Below are 17507 nucleotides of genomic sequence, written 5' to 3'. Positions count from 1 at the left end.
ACGTGATGTAAAATACTAATTTCATCCAGCTGTAACGTACTTTAATTTGAACAGGTGTGAAAGGGTTAAGTATTCAAGAATTGTCTCTTCACTAACATGTGGATCAAACTGGCGTTTTGGATTTTTGAGACACTGCACAATAGTGACCGCTCCACAGGTAACAACTGCGCGTGGAGCTCAGTCTACTTTTTTACCGTTTCTAGTCTTCTGAGCGTATTTGCACCCGAACTGCTTCCATAACCTCAAAAGGCTCTGCAAGTCCTTGTCAAAAGGGCAGTCTTTGCGGCTGATACACTAAATTCTAGGCTAGCATGCCGAGGTGCTTTCTAATGAGAGCAGTCCTAGTGACTATCGGAGTCCTGAACAAACACCAAGCGGCGATACGCATCCTAGCCGTTCTCCAGAGATAAAAGGCGCTCACTGCGCGCTGCGTGAGTCTCGAAATCCTTGCTCTCTCCAACGAGCTGGCCCTTTAGGGATGGAGCTTGCTCAACAACCCAGCTTGCTTTACTGCAAGTCCAAAGATCACGTCGACTCTCGCGAAATCACGTCGTGATTATACTTTTTAGATGGTAACTAATCAAAGCTTTTCCATATCTCTGTGTGGATCGTCTGCTCTCACCCTGAGCGCAAAGAGTGCTCTTGAGACGCTCCACGAGCGCTTACTCAACCCGGGGATCATTACTTCCCGGAAATACGGTCTGTGCTTCGATCAGCACTGGTTGAAAAATCTGTACACTCCTCATGGACTGTACGGATTTTTCACCATGAGGAGTACCCTTGAGCTAGGAGCTGGTGAAAGTGCCGCTGCGTATCAGCTCGGTGAGCGCAACACTGTTCGCCTCACCCACCTTATAGCCTTATAAGTTAGTTTCAACGAAACAGAGGTCTGCTTAGCGTGTCGTCCCATGTTTGGCTTTGCAAACTAAAAGCACGGCGCGGACGTTGAGGCGGCAAACCATCGCCTCGTATTCGTGTTGTTTAAAGCCCCGCTCGTCTCCACCGGAAAGCTGTACACCGATCACGAGTATTCAAGACCAAAAGGCCAGCCACATCTTGCTAGTGGAAACGCATTGCGAAGAGCGGCCCTGGCCCTTCTTTGAAAAAGATAGAGGCTTAATGCGCGCCAGTTCCTTATCGACCGCTGCACTAGTGCGGTCTCGCAAAAGTGGCATAACAAAACACTACATGTTCTCATACGGAAGTAAATCCTTTAACTACACGAAGTACTCATGATAGCCTTGGTATTCCCTATTCCACCAAAAGCTTCATGGGAAAGTGGACTGATCCTTGCTCATTGAGTCGTGCCGGCAGACGAGGAATTTCTTGCGGCTGGATCTCGCGGGCTCTCTCGGTAGTGACGGCACGCCAATTCTCTTTACGATTTACGATGTGCGTCTGAGGGTAGGATGATCTAGTTTTAAATTTTGCTCTCTGAGTCTTGTCGTCACATCGCCTTGCTTCGGGTACCCCTGGCGGTTGGGAATCGCGTTGCTGTTTCGGAACAGAGGGTAGATCAGCTACTCGGAGTGGTTAATGTGTCTGATGTTTCTAATCAGATCCACTTCGTGGCAATGAGCCGCGAAGTGAATAGGAAGAGCTCGAGAAAGATTCTCGCAAAACACCTCACCAGGTGAACACACTACGTGTAAGTACACCAATTCACCTGCAAGATGTGTCTGTAGTAGTAATTACGCATTTGTAGCTCCCTTATGTAGATGCTAGCCGTACGTCAACAACAACATCGCCAAATGAAGAAGACAATACAAGTCCCACGTCTTGTCGTCTGCTATATGTTATACGTGAAGTCAGACGAGATGCAGCATGGCCAAGAGCTCGCTACGTGAATGAAGTGTTCGTTGATTAAGATCTTCTTCTGTTCACTTCATCTTTTGAAACGCAGCCAGCTGACGTACTGAGAATAGTCACTCATTCAAAGCGAGTCAGCGAGCTGAACCATCTCGCTTAAATGGTCTAGGAAGACTTAAACATTGATAAGTCGGACGTGTTTTGTGGAAGATTAAAACGATGCCCACCTTTCAGACTATCCACATTCTGTCGGAAGTGTCAAGCTGGCGATGGCGCTGACGCACGCGAAGAGCTTTTAACTTGTTGATGCGCTTGACCTATGCGCACACATTCTTACATGTCAGGACTTCGATATATAGCTTCTTACCGAACAGTATGTTCTTACGCTTTCATGGTGGGCAACCATGGTTTATCATGTGTTTGATATACTGTTATGCGCTTTAAGGCATCATCATAAGGCAACACTACCTGATGGATCTCAATCAGATCGGTGCTGTAATACAGCAAGCTTTGCAATAAGATATAAACGATATAACGACATCTGAGTTTTCTCACCATCTTCCTCTACAAAGCTTTCGGCAGCTCAATAATGCAGGGTATGGTTCGTACGCTGTACGGATCGCCCCATCATTTGGCGATGTCACTATTGTGACACGCGACGGCTCATAGCCCCAAAAACATCCGCCACGACATACCTGATGTACCTCACGATGTCATTGATATTTCTTTTAGGCAATCCCGTGTTCTGCAAGAAAGTTTTCACAGATTCGCGTCCATGTCAAGAGCGCATCGACTCACTTACTGAGTGGATAAATTACTCATCAAGTGTCACCAGGAGAATGATCATCCCATGGCTTGATTATTTGTCTACTTCTAATCAGCAGAAGAAATATACTGATCATCGCGAACAAATCATTTTGCTGTTAGGTGCGCATCTTGATCATAACAGCTGCCTCAGGCAGGTCATGTTGGTGAAAGTCTTGATGGAGAAAACTTTGGCTGTTCGGTGTTACCGACAGCAGCGACACGAGCCATCTTTCTCTGACTGTGATGGGGTATCTGTCGAAACTTGTGCACTTACTAAATACACTTTTAGTACAATTACATTACACGATTGCCTGAAATTTACGTTGTACTCTTGTTTTATTAAAAGTTTCATAAGTACTGAAGTATAGTCATTAATGGACTCGTGGGGAATAGGTCCGTTTTACGTGGGCTCTTAGCCGCATATTAAGCAAAAAAATGGTATAATTACGAGATAGAGTAAAACGTATATATGTCGTATAAGTCTAGCTAGCATTGATGCTGCTTAATGTACTCTTGAGATGGGAAAGCAGAATAGTGACTGAGTCACATTTAGACTCTCATTTTAGCTGGTAGGTGGAGTCTACAAAGCCGATCATTGCGTCCTTGCTGACGTGGACTCATTGAGTCAAAGCTTCCTATGTGCAAAGTGCACGGCGATTGCGTTGCACAGACGGTCTACATGAACCACAATGCTGGTAAATCGGAGGGACAAAGCTAATCTTCATTCTAAATGACTGTCTACATCTTGCCGGGGCTAGCAGACTGACCAGGGCTTTCAATGCATACCTACCGTCATGGTTCATAAGTGCGCACATTAATTTAGACATGTTGGGCCATCACGTATAGCGCTTACAGAGCCACATAATCTATCTCTATCGCCATATGTGCTTCGTACATAGTACCAACTTGAGATCCTTATGAGTTTACACCACACGTAGCGTGTCGAGTGAACCAGTGCTATGATAATGCAGCTAGCCTTGGGACAAGAAATTGCCTTGCACACGTGCGGTTTGTATCTATATTTTTGTCATGTACTTTCTGTGTAAACCTCATATGACGATATTCGTACGGAATAAAATACATTTTAAAAAAATGCTAATATTGTGTATAATGTTCTAACTTGTTCAGCCCCTGGATCAATTTTCTTATTTGAACACCTTAAACCCACAATCATGATAGTGGAGCCACTACACCTTAACCACTACCTTTGTTTTCGGTATGATTAGATTCAAAACGTATGCATGTATAAAAGACATAAACCTGCAATATTGTTATTCAGCAGTATTGAACGGCGTCGTCTCAGTTGATGGTTGCTATGTCTTATCGGTATTACATTGCTTCGATCCGCTGTTTTTTAAAAAATGGATAATTTTCTCGTGATTTGTCTTTTTGTACAATTGCCAGGCGATTAATGTGATTATTTGAGTAAGTGACTCACTTTTTATATTTTTGTTGTTATTTCCTTCGATGTACGTTGGGAAAAGGAAATCTAGCACTCGAAACGATGACCACTTGATCAACGGTTCAGTGCTTAACAGCTGAAGCGGGGAGACTCCCCGAGCGGTGTCATCCCAACGAATGATGAATTAATATAAATTTTCAAATAATTTTATTGCAGAAATTTTAAACATCTGTGCAATTGAAACATTTCTACTTGTTTTTTGCTCTGAACAGTTCAAACTCACATAAAGTTCTGTATCCATTATGATTTCACAGTTATAAAAGTAAAGATGCAGTAAAACGTGTAAATTTTTTATTACATATATTCTTAATTACATATGTCACTTTGCTGCGAGTAACTATTTGTTTGAGGCTCCCCGGTTCTCATCCTCGCTGAAGCGTCTATCGAAACCGATTCTTTGAGTCGAAGCTTCCTCTGTGCAAGGTACATGGCAACCCTGATGCGTTTGGTAGCAACATTAGTCAAATCCTTGCCGCTAATAGCTCCGAGTAGCTCCCCGAGACAGCTGTTTCATCTGCTGATCAATCGTCAAACTTCTATCAAGTGCGGTACTCACTTACTAGTGTGAAGTGCAAAGTGAGAGGCAACTTTGCCAGCGAAGAAAGTAGACGAGCGAGTTTCAGGATCTAAGCGGCAACTAGTTAGAGAAATCTTGCGGAAGGTTTCATTCCACTTCACCAGATGCTGGCCACAGCCTTGGTAAATTAGCCGGCCCACTAAATGTCTTTCGAAAATGAGTCACCCTTGATCATAGTTTTGACAGCAGTGGTCGATCCTCCCGTTTCTGACTCTTGAAAGCTCTCTCGGTTGTGGCGGCTTATCGAAACTTCCGAGATTTTTTTTCGGTATATAATTCAGATCTCGGATACGTCCTTTAAGTTTCGTTATTGCGCTAACTCGCTTGATACAACTTCATCGGTTCAGAATTTCGTCGCTGTTTTGTACCATAGTAGCTTCGCCATAAAAGATAGAAGAGACAATGCTCCATCTACAATAAAGCTCTTCATGTCTGACTGGCTCGTAAGAATGATATAGTGGTATGGCTTCAGTAAGCCCACATTCAACACTAAAATTTACTCGCATTCACTGTGAGTTGTTAAGAGTATAACGCAATCTTTGGTTCTTTACGACCGTGAACGGTCCCATGTAGCCTGGTAGCAATTTCGTGTGATGAGCAACAAACACTGAAAACGTCTATTGACTAATTATATAAAAAAAATATTTGTCCCACTAAATGTTTGAGCTTGCATCATACATCGCCTTGCTGCTCCTGAATATCTTCGCTCACCGCTATAGTGTCGTATAGTTGGCCCATGACGCCAGTCTGATTGAGATTAATTCACCGATTTTGCTACAAGTGTAGCCCGAATAGTATCAGCAAGCAGTATAGCTTCCTGCTAAGACTGAAGCCATTTTGTGGCGGTGTCAAGAAACCCGGAAGTCAACCAAACTATTAAAGAAAAGGGGGTGAAGCTGGTCGAGGTGCGCACTGCATTCTCAATGTAAACGGGATGTGTGAAAGACTCCTCGCCAGCATCATAGTCCCTTCGCGCAAGTAATTTGGATGATCACCACGACCGAGAGATTATATCGTATCGTCTGATTATTTGCTTACCGTTGGACAGAGATTGACATGTCCAATTCGGTGCTTAGCACTTTAAAAAAAGGTTGCCAAAACTTTGCTGTTAAATGTTAATTGCATTCCGATACATTTCTACCGGCAATCAATGTTGGCAATTATTCTGTTGACGAATAGTTTGGCTGATCCTTACCAATTACATTTTTGCTGACAGCAGCGAGATGATTCATCTCGCTCAAACGGTTTATAAAGACCTGAATATTGTTTAATCGGACGTGTCTTGTGAGCTATTTCAAGCGAAATCTGTCATAGTTTAACAACACTCGGTTGGGAGTGCCTGGCTGGCGATGGCACTGACGCCGACGCATACGGTGAAATTGTAATTTGTTTACGAGTTTGACACTTGCGCACAAACGTGTTTACCTACTCATTCATGTTAGGCCTTCGACTTATATAGCTTCTCACCGAACAGTATGTTTCTTAAGATGGCCAACCAATGGCGTATCATGTGTCTCATATAGTATTTAGCACTTAAGACATTATCATAAGGCGCTACTACATCATGGATCCCAATCAGTTCGGTGCTGCAAGACAGCAAGCTTTGCGATGAGGAAAAGTGCTGCAGACGTCAAACAATATAACGGCATCTGAATATTTCGATCATCTGCTTTACAAAGCTTCGGCAACGCAGCGCATGCTGTATCTGATCCGTACGCTGTACGTATCACCTCGTCATTCGACGATGTCACGACTGTAGCATACGACGGCTCATAGCCCACAGAACATCCGCCACGACACATTATGCCGTCTCGGCTTATATTTCTCTCGAAGGTCTACTCAACAGAGAACAACAATCACAGCATTTGCTGTTAGAGGTGTTCTGATCACATCGCTGTGTAATCGACGACCAACTTTTGAGTGGATTACAAGCCGCTGAGAGCCAAGCAAATGCATTTAAACTTTACAAAGGCAATTTTTATTGCATGCAACACTTTGTCATATTTTGGGTACTTCATCTCAGCAGTATTGGCACCAACCAGAGTTACACACATCTTATGGTAAAGGCCAAAGCGTAACAGACAACACAAAATGGCACGCTTGGTTGAGGTCAAAGCAGGACAAGCATCTGTTTCTCAGCCTGGGAAGTCACCAGTTCTACAAATACTCGCTTCATTTGACATCTTTTAAAGCGTATTGATGTTGCGTGGTGCAGTGTCGGCATAACTTTCACTATCGTTTTGCTAGCAAGAGGTCAGACCAAGCAACTCCTATAGTCCCTTCAAGACATTCATGCTGGCCAATTAACAAGGCATTTCCTTTTGCGGGATCTGCCAGCAGGGTATGTTTTCTAATGAGCCCAGAAAAACTCCTTATCGGCGCCAAAGGTACACTTGCCTGTATTGTCAAAAAGCGTTTCCGATCGCATACACTTGAGCAATACTTACAAGTGTTTCATGGTGTAACGGGTTTACACGTTCCCGTGAATGAAAGGATGGGTCACACAAGATGGTGTGATCGTACAAAAAAGTGGATTTCACAAGTCGGTCTATTCACACAATGGTGCGGCTACACCGTAACAAGAAACCACTACGTGGATAGACTGGCATAAAAATTAGGTTTTACTATACAAATTAGGTATTACTATATTAATTAGGAAAATTAGACCTTTAGATATTCGGCACTACCGCAACTAAAACAATTAAATACAGTTTCAATTTTGAACGGAAGAGTCCACTTACTTGGTTAAGTTTTTCTTAATACTCTTGGGGAGTCGGATATGAAGTTCCCCACATGCAGCGAAGCTTTCGTAGATATTTACTTAGAGAAAGCTAAGCTAAGGTTACCAACCTTAACTTCTGTACAAGAAAAGATACGAGTGCAGCGGATCGCAATCCGCTGCCTTAGTTGTCACCACCCCTGAATGGTAAATACAAGTTCGAATGCACACTATACGCCTGGTCAGTCGATGCAAAGACTCACGGCATCTGTCGCTTCAAATGATCGTATATTGGAAACGCTCTACTTACCAGTCACTTTAGAATAGTGTATATTCTTGCTCGCGACATCCTATTTCAAAACCATAAGCGCGATCCGCTGTTGATCTGCTTGGAGCAAGACAAAGGTAAGCCCATGTCGTGGTTTCTGATCCGATGATTCTGTCTTGGTCTTCATAAACCAAGACGATCAACATCGGCGGCCTCTCGGTAAGTGTCATTGACTTGCCACTGGCGCCAGGCTGGAGCACACCTAGATATATCACATCAGCGCATTCTAACAGCTGGTGAACTTCTCCAGATGGGCGGTTAGCGCTTTAACAGCTACTTTCTTATCCCGTCGGGTATAAATATGAACCTCGTACATCTTATCAGAGTCAGCCGTTCTAGAGACAGCTACTTATAATCTCGTGTTCCTTTTCTAGAGAGAAGGTATACTCAGCACAAATCAGCTTCATGGTTGACGACAAGTGCCAACAATTGCAAAGGTATTGGCAGAGCCCTTTGCCCAGAGGCGCCTTAATTCACAGAGTTACTTCAACAAACGCATTAAGCTCGAATTCGTGTGATTTAATCAGGAGTAAAGCTGATAACCTATCAATGTCTTAGATTTCAGTACCTTGAGAGTGATAAATATTAAAAATATTTGTATCAAATCTGATATTATGTCAAGCATTCAATCATAAATAAAGTTACATATAACTTGACGTGCGGCTAGCACCCCCACCTCAACCATAGATGTCTTCTTTACGAAGTTCAAAATCGTCGTGAGTACTGAATACCGAAGCATCGGTACCTATATATCAATGCGATTACACTTAAGTGTGACGTGAATATTGTACAATTGTAAAGTTTTGTAATAGATGCAACTGTAATAAACGATAAGGTGAAAGTGAGCAATAGTACATCACTTATCCCCCCACATTTGTTTTTTAATTAAGTATTTTTTCTGCTCATTGCTTCAGTAAGGGCGCTAGGGAGTAGATGAATCTGAGTGAAGTGTTCTCATATCGCGATCTTCAAAGTGCATCAGGATTGGAAGTTAGGGCTGTTAGTCGTCGTTACCAGTGTCACACGGTAACGGAGAGCTGTCACTTGGTGTCTCTTGTGCCGGATGCTGTGAAAAATAGAGGCGACTGGGAGTCGCATGTCGAAGGACCAAGATTTGAGGCTAAGAATACGGATAGCTCTTGCCGCAATGTGATGATGCCGCTGAGTCAGGTCAGCCGAAATGGTTCAATTTGTACTGGTGGACGTTTCACATCCTTCATATATGAATTTGGCATCGAGAAGACTCACAGAGCACTGATCAAGAGAGACTTGCTATCGTCCGAATACCTTAGATTCATCTACCATCTGTTGAAGGAATATTGCTACATTACGATTACAGATCCACCACGAGTGTTATCCCTGGTTGACTTAGTTTCCTGAACCAAACATTGCGTTACGAGACAAAAGCTGTTCTAAGAACAGATGTGATGTCACAACATTTGTTATGAGCTTAACGTATAGGGGTTTGTGAATTAAAGTGGACTTTCCACATCAATTCAGCTTTGACAATTTTTTCAGGAGGCTAAGAGCATGCGGTGAGTGGTGCATATCTATCGAAGGATTTTACATCCACCATTCCGGTGCAAAAACATTTGACTAATCACGACGTTCTATAAATAGCATGATTGACTGACCCTTGTTCAGTGACCTATCTTTTGTTGATGCGTATCATCAGTGCTTCATGAGAAACAGCAATATCTCTCGCACCGAGGTAATTTCGCAGAAACTCCCGGAGATGCTGATTCATAAGAACAAACCAACGCACCAGTGACGCTAAAATGCTTGGTGATGCATTTATCCCGATCACATGGCGGCGTTGTACATATAGTAGTGCAAAGCACGGGAGCCGGATATGAACATGTCCGCTTCTTGACTGTATCGTCACTGGCTACAATATCGCTGACAGCAGCGCGATACGCCATTATTCCCATAATATGCTCTACTAATGCGCACGTATGTGCTTATCCACTTATACAAATTAGGTCATCGATACGTCGCTCATCACTGGACAGTATGCCTATTCTCTTTCGATACGGCCACTAGAGTGGTATCGCGTTTTTATTTATCTTTTTTGAGTTATAGGCCCTTTTGAAGTAAATATTTTATATAAAATATTTATCATTTAAGAAACAACACGACAGCACATTTGCCCCTATATTTGGCTGATTTGGTTGATAATATTACACTCAGCAAAGAAGGAAAGTCACCTTGCTAATCTCTGCGAGGAATATGATGGTGAGGTCTCTGAGCATCGACGTTTGATCTATATATATCAGAAATGTCTTAGAGCCAAGCTGGACCAATTTTAGTTAGACAACGACATACCCCATATCTTGCACTCCTCCTAAAAAAGTAATCAGTATCGCAAATGTACTTGACGATGTGGAAATCGCTGAGCTCTTCATTTTCAAATAGTCGGACTTCCAGGCAGGATAGGCTCTACTCCGTGGATGTTATGTTTGGCTGTGTAGCATTTTGCCGAGTACCCGTGACATTCTTTTTTTAACGCAATGAAAATTCTCAATATTGGAAGTTTCACTAGCTGATGCAGAACCATCTGTTCCCCAGCTACATTGTTCAACTCAGCGGCAGTCAAGGTAACTTGTGCTCTGTTCAAATTCAAACTTGTGAAATGAGTTATTGTTGTTTTCAGCTCTTATGTTCAAGACGGAGCGGGGAACCATTTATTACGCCCTGACTTCCATATTCAACAAATGTGTTATAACGTGCCAATTTTAGCGCAGAAGTGATGGTTTTACGTAATGTTGCTCATACACGTATCGATGATCGAGTTCGTAGCCAGTGTTTTATTCCATCCCGATGAGCGGTTCAGAGTCGTGGCATCGTTGGTAATCTTAGTAGTGAGTCATCGTGGTAGTCAATGCATCCAAGATGTTTCCCGATGTTTTCGATAAGCTCCATTTATGATAACTAGCTGTGAAGCAATAGTTGACGTTCCGGAGATGTTCCCAGGGCAAAACAAGACGTATTGATATTATTTATACGACATCGAAAACAAACACTCAGTTTTTATCAATTGATTTCTAGTCAATGGTTAAAAAAATCAAAGAATGAGCATTTCGAGCTTTCAATTCGAACGTGCATTGCAAGCTCATCTGGCAGCGAAAAGAGTAGCTCTGTACTCGATATCATCGTGTTGCTTAGCAATACTTCACCAAGATCGTCATCTGTACAAAGCCGAGTGAAACACTACATAATCATCTCAAAGACACCTGATAATGTGGATGTGACTGAGAAGGGAATGTTCTCTGAAATGGATGAGTATGACTTCAAGACAACAAACATCTTCGATGACTTGGTCCTCAAATCAAAGAAGCCTCAAGCTCAGATTGCTTAGTATGCCATCATAGGTCGAATAAAAGGGTGGAGTATGATTTACATAAGCCAAGTTTTTTTGGTTTTCAAGACGGTTTGCATTAATGGTCGATGTGTCGTCCTTCGTTGAAATCTGATCCGCTGACCTCGCGATTATCTGTCGCGACTTTTCAAATGAATCGCCAATAAATAAATTTCCTGATCTCTACAAGCGCATCACAAGCAGACGCATGTCAACCAGGATATTAAACATCATCGAGAAAAAGATTTATGAACACGTCATCGAGCATTTATTCACTACGCAATCATATCTTTGGATCAGCTGTTTTGGCGGATCAGAAAGCATATACAGGCGTCATTATCGATGATCTGAAGTGATTTCATGTCCTGATTTTATATAATCTCATTGCTGGTTTCTTGCATTAGACAGTAAGCAAATTCCTGACCATAAAAAGTAGGAATAAATCTGCCAGAACTTTCTCCAGTGCTCGTGAAGGGGTGGAGAACTTATTTTGCTGCTTGCAATTGAGCTGACAAAATCTAATTTACCGGTTATAGCTTCTGCTACCGGATCTACCTGCTGAGCGATTCAACTGCTGGTTGTGTTGACGCTTGTAGAGTTCTCAGCTGGGTACGGATCGCTTAAATTTTATGTTAGCTCCAAATACAGAACTGTCAATGAGCAATTTAGGCGTATCGGGTATTGTGGAGAAATCGCTTGTTGTTGTATAGCTGGTAATACTCTTCACGAAATGTATCATAGACTGAATTAGCATAGGCTCATCAACTCCGCGCACATAAGATAAAGTAGTATTTCTCCAATGGTATTGTTGCTGACATACAAATTGTTTTGCATACTACATTTTGAAGGTAGTTTCTGTTGAGATTACACTGCTCAGTGCATGTAAATAACGTTACGATGATTACGGTATGGGTCACAGTTACTGTCATGGTTACGAATATTCATTCCAGACATAATGCTAGTCATTCATTGGTCTAGATCAGTCAGGTTACAATCAGTAGGGTTAGATGTAGCACAAAGTGGGGAATTAATAAGCTTATATAATATACTCCCTTCGGGTTTTGCCATCTTTTCATCTGCAAGCCTCGTCTTACGACACCTTCACTGCCTCCGCCTGGAACACGGTAACTACTACCATTTGGGTTTAAATGAGGATGTTCCTCACATGTAAAGAGCCAGTGAGGCACATCGTGGCCGCAAAGGATGGGAGCGAGATAGCGAGCTAGTGGCTAACAAATGACACCAAGGCATTGAGTTTCGTCAGCCGAAAGTCAGCGAAAGATTCAAATTCGATCAGCTACTCGTGCCATAGAGGCGTGGGGAACGCTTTACAAATTCTACAACCGTGCCACTTTGCGCAAGCGTGTCACAATGACACGTGGCCTCCACGCATTTTAAATGGACAGTGGCACCCACTGTCTATTTAAAGTGCGTCGTGGGACTCCGGATGACGGGATGCGATAGGAGTCATGGAAAACGCTTTGAAGGGAGCAGTAAGTTCCCGAGAGGATCAAGACGTATAAAGCACCGGTTGAACATCAATAAGTCGTCTGCCTCAAGTACTTGCGCTCATATAACGGAACAGAGCTTTTCAAATAAGACGGCTACAGACTTCTTCCAGCAGAACGGCATCGCGCACTAGCGTCCGGTACCATACAGCCCCCAACAAAGAGAAATAGTAGAGCAAATGAATTGCACGATTGTGGATAGCGCGCTCACACAAATGTATGTCCCGATCTGTTAGCCGGCAGAGGCGGTCAGCACTGCAGCTCTCCTGATCAAATACTTCTCCAGCACAATCAATCTGAACATTACCCATACGAGTTCGGATTTAAGGTAAAGCCTCGGGGGATTTGGGTCTCACATGTGCGCACGCGTTGATCATGCAAAGAGGACGAAGCTCAAGGCTAAGAACATTAAGTGCATATTTATTAAAAATGCCGAAGCTACCAAGGGATGTCGTGTTTACATCTGGATATCAACAAAGTACCAGTATCACGATCAGAAAAATTTAATGATCGTGAGGTGATTGGTATCTACGAGTCACAACTTCCGAAATGAAACAGTGATACACGTGACGAAAAACGACGGTGAAGACGCAGCAACCAAGATCAAGATGAACATATGAAATGTGATGAAAAGAAGAAGATATTCCAGACGCTCACCTGGAGATAATGGATCCGACATGAATCACCGAAGGGTTAAGGCGCTCCAAAAAATGCCCTCTGTAAACTCCGAGCTGGCAGAGTACAGAGATCCAGTACATCATATGCAGAAGATCGATTGGTATACCGACCGAGCTTCTGGCGAAGCGTTGCAGGCAAATCAGTTCGTACTTCAATCTCAAAAATAGCTCACACAAAAGAGCGCGCGGACCGATGTTGCTGTTGGATAACGGATCAGATGACGAATACAGCTTGAAAGGTAGTGACAGCTCGCCATCCTTAAAGCGAGTAATAAATGACGAGGGCTGCCTAAGAGCTGAAGCAATTTTGGCGAGAAATCTGACTTACTTGATATATATATGCGAAGGCAATGACTATTGATGAAGCAGAACAGAGGTGAGAGGCGATGAACGCCGATTTGCGATCGCGCCCCCAGAACAAGACATTGACGCTCTCTTCACGGGAATATATCGAGCATACGATTTGGTGCCGTTGGGTCTTTGCGAAGAAATGGGACAAAAATGGCAGCGTGGTGCGGTATAAAGCACGATTAGTTGTTTAAGGCTGTCAAGCAGAAGTACGGCGAGGATTTCTTTGAGATTTCCCTTAGGTAGCCAACACAAACTCAATTCAAGTTGTATTGGCGGTTTGTGTGGTATCCGGCTACAAAACGAAGCAGATAGACGTCGTCAACGCTTTTTTAATAGTGTGATGCCGAATTAAAATTTACCGAGAGTTTCTGTTAGGCGTCAAGGGAGCTCAAGGCTTCGTGTGTCAGCCGAACAAGGCCAAATATGTACCCAATCAAGCTGCAAGTGCGTGGAATAAGACAAACGATCCGTCTTTGAGAAGAACGGTTTCAAAAGCTGTGAAGCAGATCAGTAAATCTATGTGATAATTTTAAAGAAGGGTCTGTGTACAAATGTGCAGCGATGCTGCCGTAGCTCTTTCGCTTAGCGGAAGCCTGGTTTAGGTCGGTGATCTCGTTCTATACTTAGAGCCAGTAGAAGTGTAGCGAATCGCAATCCACTGACCCCAAGGGTAACTACAACGCTAATTAACTCATCCGCTTAAAGTGTGTAAAGTATTCATGGTTTTATTTGCGGCAAATCCGCCAATATCTGAATCTATAGGTGTTCCTGATTAAATAGTAAAACCTACGGAAACGTAGAACTACTGAAAGTCCAGCCACGTATTGACTTCTTATTGAAGTGTAGCCACAGCATTGTGGGGTCACACCTTCGTGTGTTATTCGCATTATCATACGATCACACCATCTTGTGTGACCCATACCCTCATGCCAGGGCACGTGAAACCCCGTATCAGTATGTCTGTATGTCGATGATTTGGACATTCCAGCTAAGACGCGTGGCGTGATTATAGATGTTAAGGGGATATTATTAAGTTTCTTTGGATGAAGGATCTCGGTATGGTGGAATTCAGAACAGCGGCAATCCAATCGCTTGACAGACACATTACATTGACAATGTGGTTGAGCGATTTGATATGATAAGTGCCAAGGACGTCAACAATACTTATCGTCCAGTCGAAAATACAGTCGCTAAGTACAGAAACTGGGTGTCCGGAGATGCGCTTGAGACCATACCACTTTCTCATTTGCTACCTGCTGCTTATTACAACGCGCACTCGTTCTGACATCGCATCTATCGCCATGCAGCCGTCTTGTTTTTGTTTTAGAATCCCGGGTCACAACATTGGAAAGTGCTGTCCGTGTATTGCGCTATTTGAGGTCGACTCGTCATTACGGAAACAAGGTGGAACCGGAAAAGTGGTGGCCGAAGCTTTTTCGGATACAGACTGGGGCAGCAACACTGATTATAGACGCTCTATATCAGGTGTTTTGATTAATATAGGTAATAACTCGGTTGTGTTCAAGTTCAAGTTCCAAAAAACTGTCGCACTGAACCCGGCAGAAGCTGAGTATATGGCTTCCTGCTTATGTATACAAGAATTACATTGAACGCGCACAATGCTCAAGGACATGAGTCACAAACAAGTGGGAGCCACGCAAATATGGATCGGCAACGAAGGAGCTATATTTTTGGCAAGCAACGCAGGCTACGAAGCTCGTACAGCATGTAGACATCAGGTACCACCTTATCTGATAGAGCGTCCAGCAAAGATACTGAAGATCGATTTCGTTGATATGAAGATCAACTAGCAGAGATGCTGATGACGACACGCGGAACGAAGATTCTCAGGTTTCTACGCAAGTCAACTGGTATCAAGATCAAATAAGCTGCAAGCCACAATCAAAATTTGCAGTGAGTGTTGTTTACACCGCTGAATGCATGTGGATGACTGTACAAAGATTAGAGTAATGATCACAGTTACTGTCATGATTATGCAAATGATTACAGATAAAATGGAGCTCGCTCATTGGTTTAGATAAGTCAGATTACAATGAGAAGGCTTAGAAGTAGCACAGAGTAGCGAACTGAGGAGCTTCAATAATATATACACGCCATTCTTGCCATCTTTTTTACATTGATATCACATGCTGCAAATATGCTATCTGGCAAGGTGATTGAGTACTTTGTGGTAGTAGATGCTGCTAGCCAAATGATCGTGAATGAGTTGTTTTGATGCTGAGTAGTGATAGCCTCCCAACTAAAGTAAATGAAGTTCGAGCCAACGCGAAGTGAGATTAATTAGCTGACTGGATAAATATCTGATTTAACGCTGAGCAACTATTAATGTTCCCGTACAATATAATGGAAATGACATTTGATCTGATTATATTTAAGAGACTGAATCAATATACATCGTAGAAAAAGAATTCATCAGCAAATAATACGGCCGTAAAGTTAACTTCTTAGATTATACAAAATCAGGGAAGTAGGATATTTTGAAAGAGTTCGTTGCTCACATGTAATATCCCAGGTGAATATGATAGTAAAAATGGGATTCAAAGCTCTTCGTTATATACAATGGAAAGTTGATGAGCATGAAAATCATCCGTCACATTGCCGAATCACACCCGATCCAATCACAAACGTGTACAAAAAAAACTAATTAAGAAAAACATTTCGTTAACGCTAAGCTACTCCATAGCACGTTTGCTTCCAAATCGAGCAACAGCAAGATTGGAAACAGATCCACAGCACCAGAGGCTACCGAGGAAGCTCCTGACTTCTCATATGAGTCAGCACCTTAATCTTCATCATCTCATTTGGGGAGTGATGGTGATGGCGTAACATCTGAAACAGTGAAGCTACTCGGACCAACCAGAACTTACCATGGCGCTGCCAACATTGAAACGCTCACCAAACAATTGGGGAAAGTTTACACATCCCGGCTCGCGAAAGAGCATACAAAGAAGAGGCGCTAACAGCTTCATCATAACTTTAACTCAAGTGTATTAAATACACTTTTCCTGTACAGCTTGTCAAGAAGTTACTGCATTTCCTTTTTATGCCTGTATTATCATCCCTCATAGCCGTAGCGTAGCCCCTGTTAGAACTTTCAAGCGCTTCACAAATTTATTCAATTGCTCATTGTATGCTAGATTGAACTCTCGTGATTTGATATGACATTTGCTCGAGCAATATCTCATAGTCGTGCTCAGGCTCATTGAGAAGGCTGAAGAGATGCTTGTCAAAGCTTTTCTCTTCTTCAATCAGGTGCCATGAGTCAACGAAGTATTGGGAGATGAGCATAGACTTTTAATTGATTGCACCTTTCCGCGTCATAAACGCGCGTGTGATCCAGTGAAATTCATAGCATATACACGGCGTCCAGATGTCATTTGAATATGATTAGCTTTTTGGATTGAGTGTCCTCTCGAATATTTAAATTTGAAGTGATTGATCACTTCCTGTTTGAGTGAAACATCTACGAGAGCGTATTTACAGCTTAGCAGGTGCTTTGAAGAGCTTGTCATTGCTCATGTTGAGATCTTGGAAGAATATTTGTTTTTGTTCATCTAGATTATTGGTTTTAGATTTGACCTTGACATTTTTTAATCTGTGCTTATATATATCGATGCATGAAGAGTTTCGCGTCAACCATGCCTACGCACAGGGCGTAAAAATTTGCATGAAAATTCTGTTCGATTGACGCTGCACAGCTCCATGCCGGTCACGCTCAGTATATCTGACACAAAAGTCTAAGAAGCAAGTGAATCTATATGATAAGGGTAAAGGAATGAATTTACACATGACTCAAGGTAAAATGTCTGTGTGGACTTGATGGACGGAGACCATAGAAATCAATTCTGTCGAAAGGATTCATGGACTTCCTTTAATAAAAGCCAACAGCT

Source organism: Plasmopara halstedii, assembly GCF_900000015.1.
Source record: "Plasmopara halstedii genome assembly, contig: Scaffold_1651, whole genome shotgun sequence".
In the NCBI taxonomy this organism is placed as follows: Eukaryota; Oomycota; class Peronosporomycetes; order Peronosporales; family Peronosporaceae; genus Plasmopara; species Plasmopara halstedii.
This window is presented reverse-complemented; position numbering follows the sequence as displayed.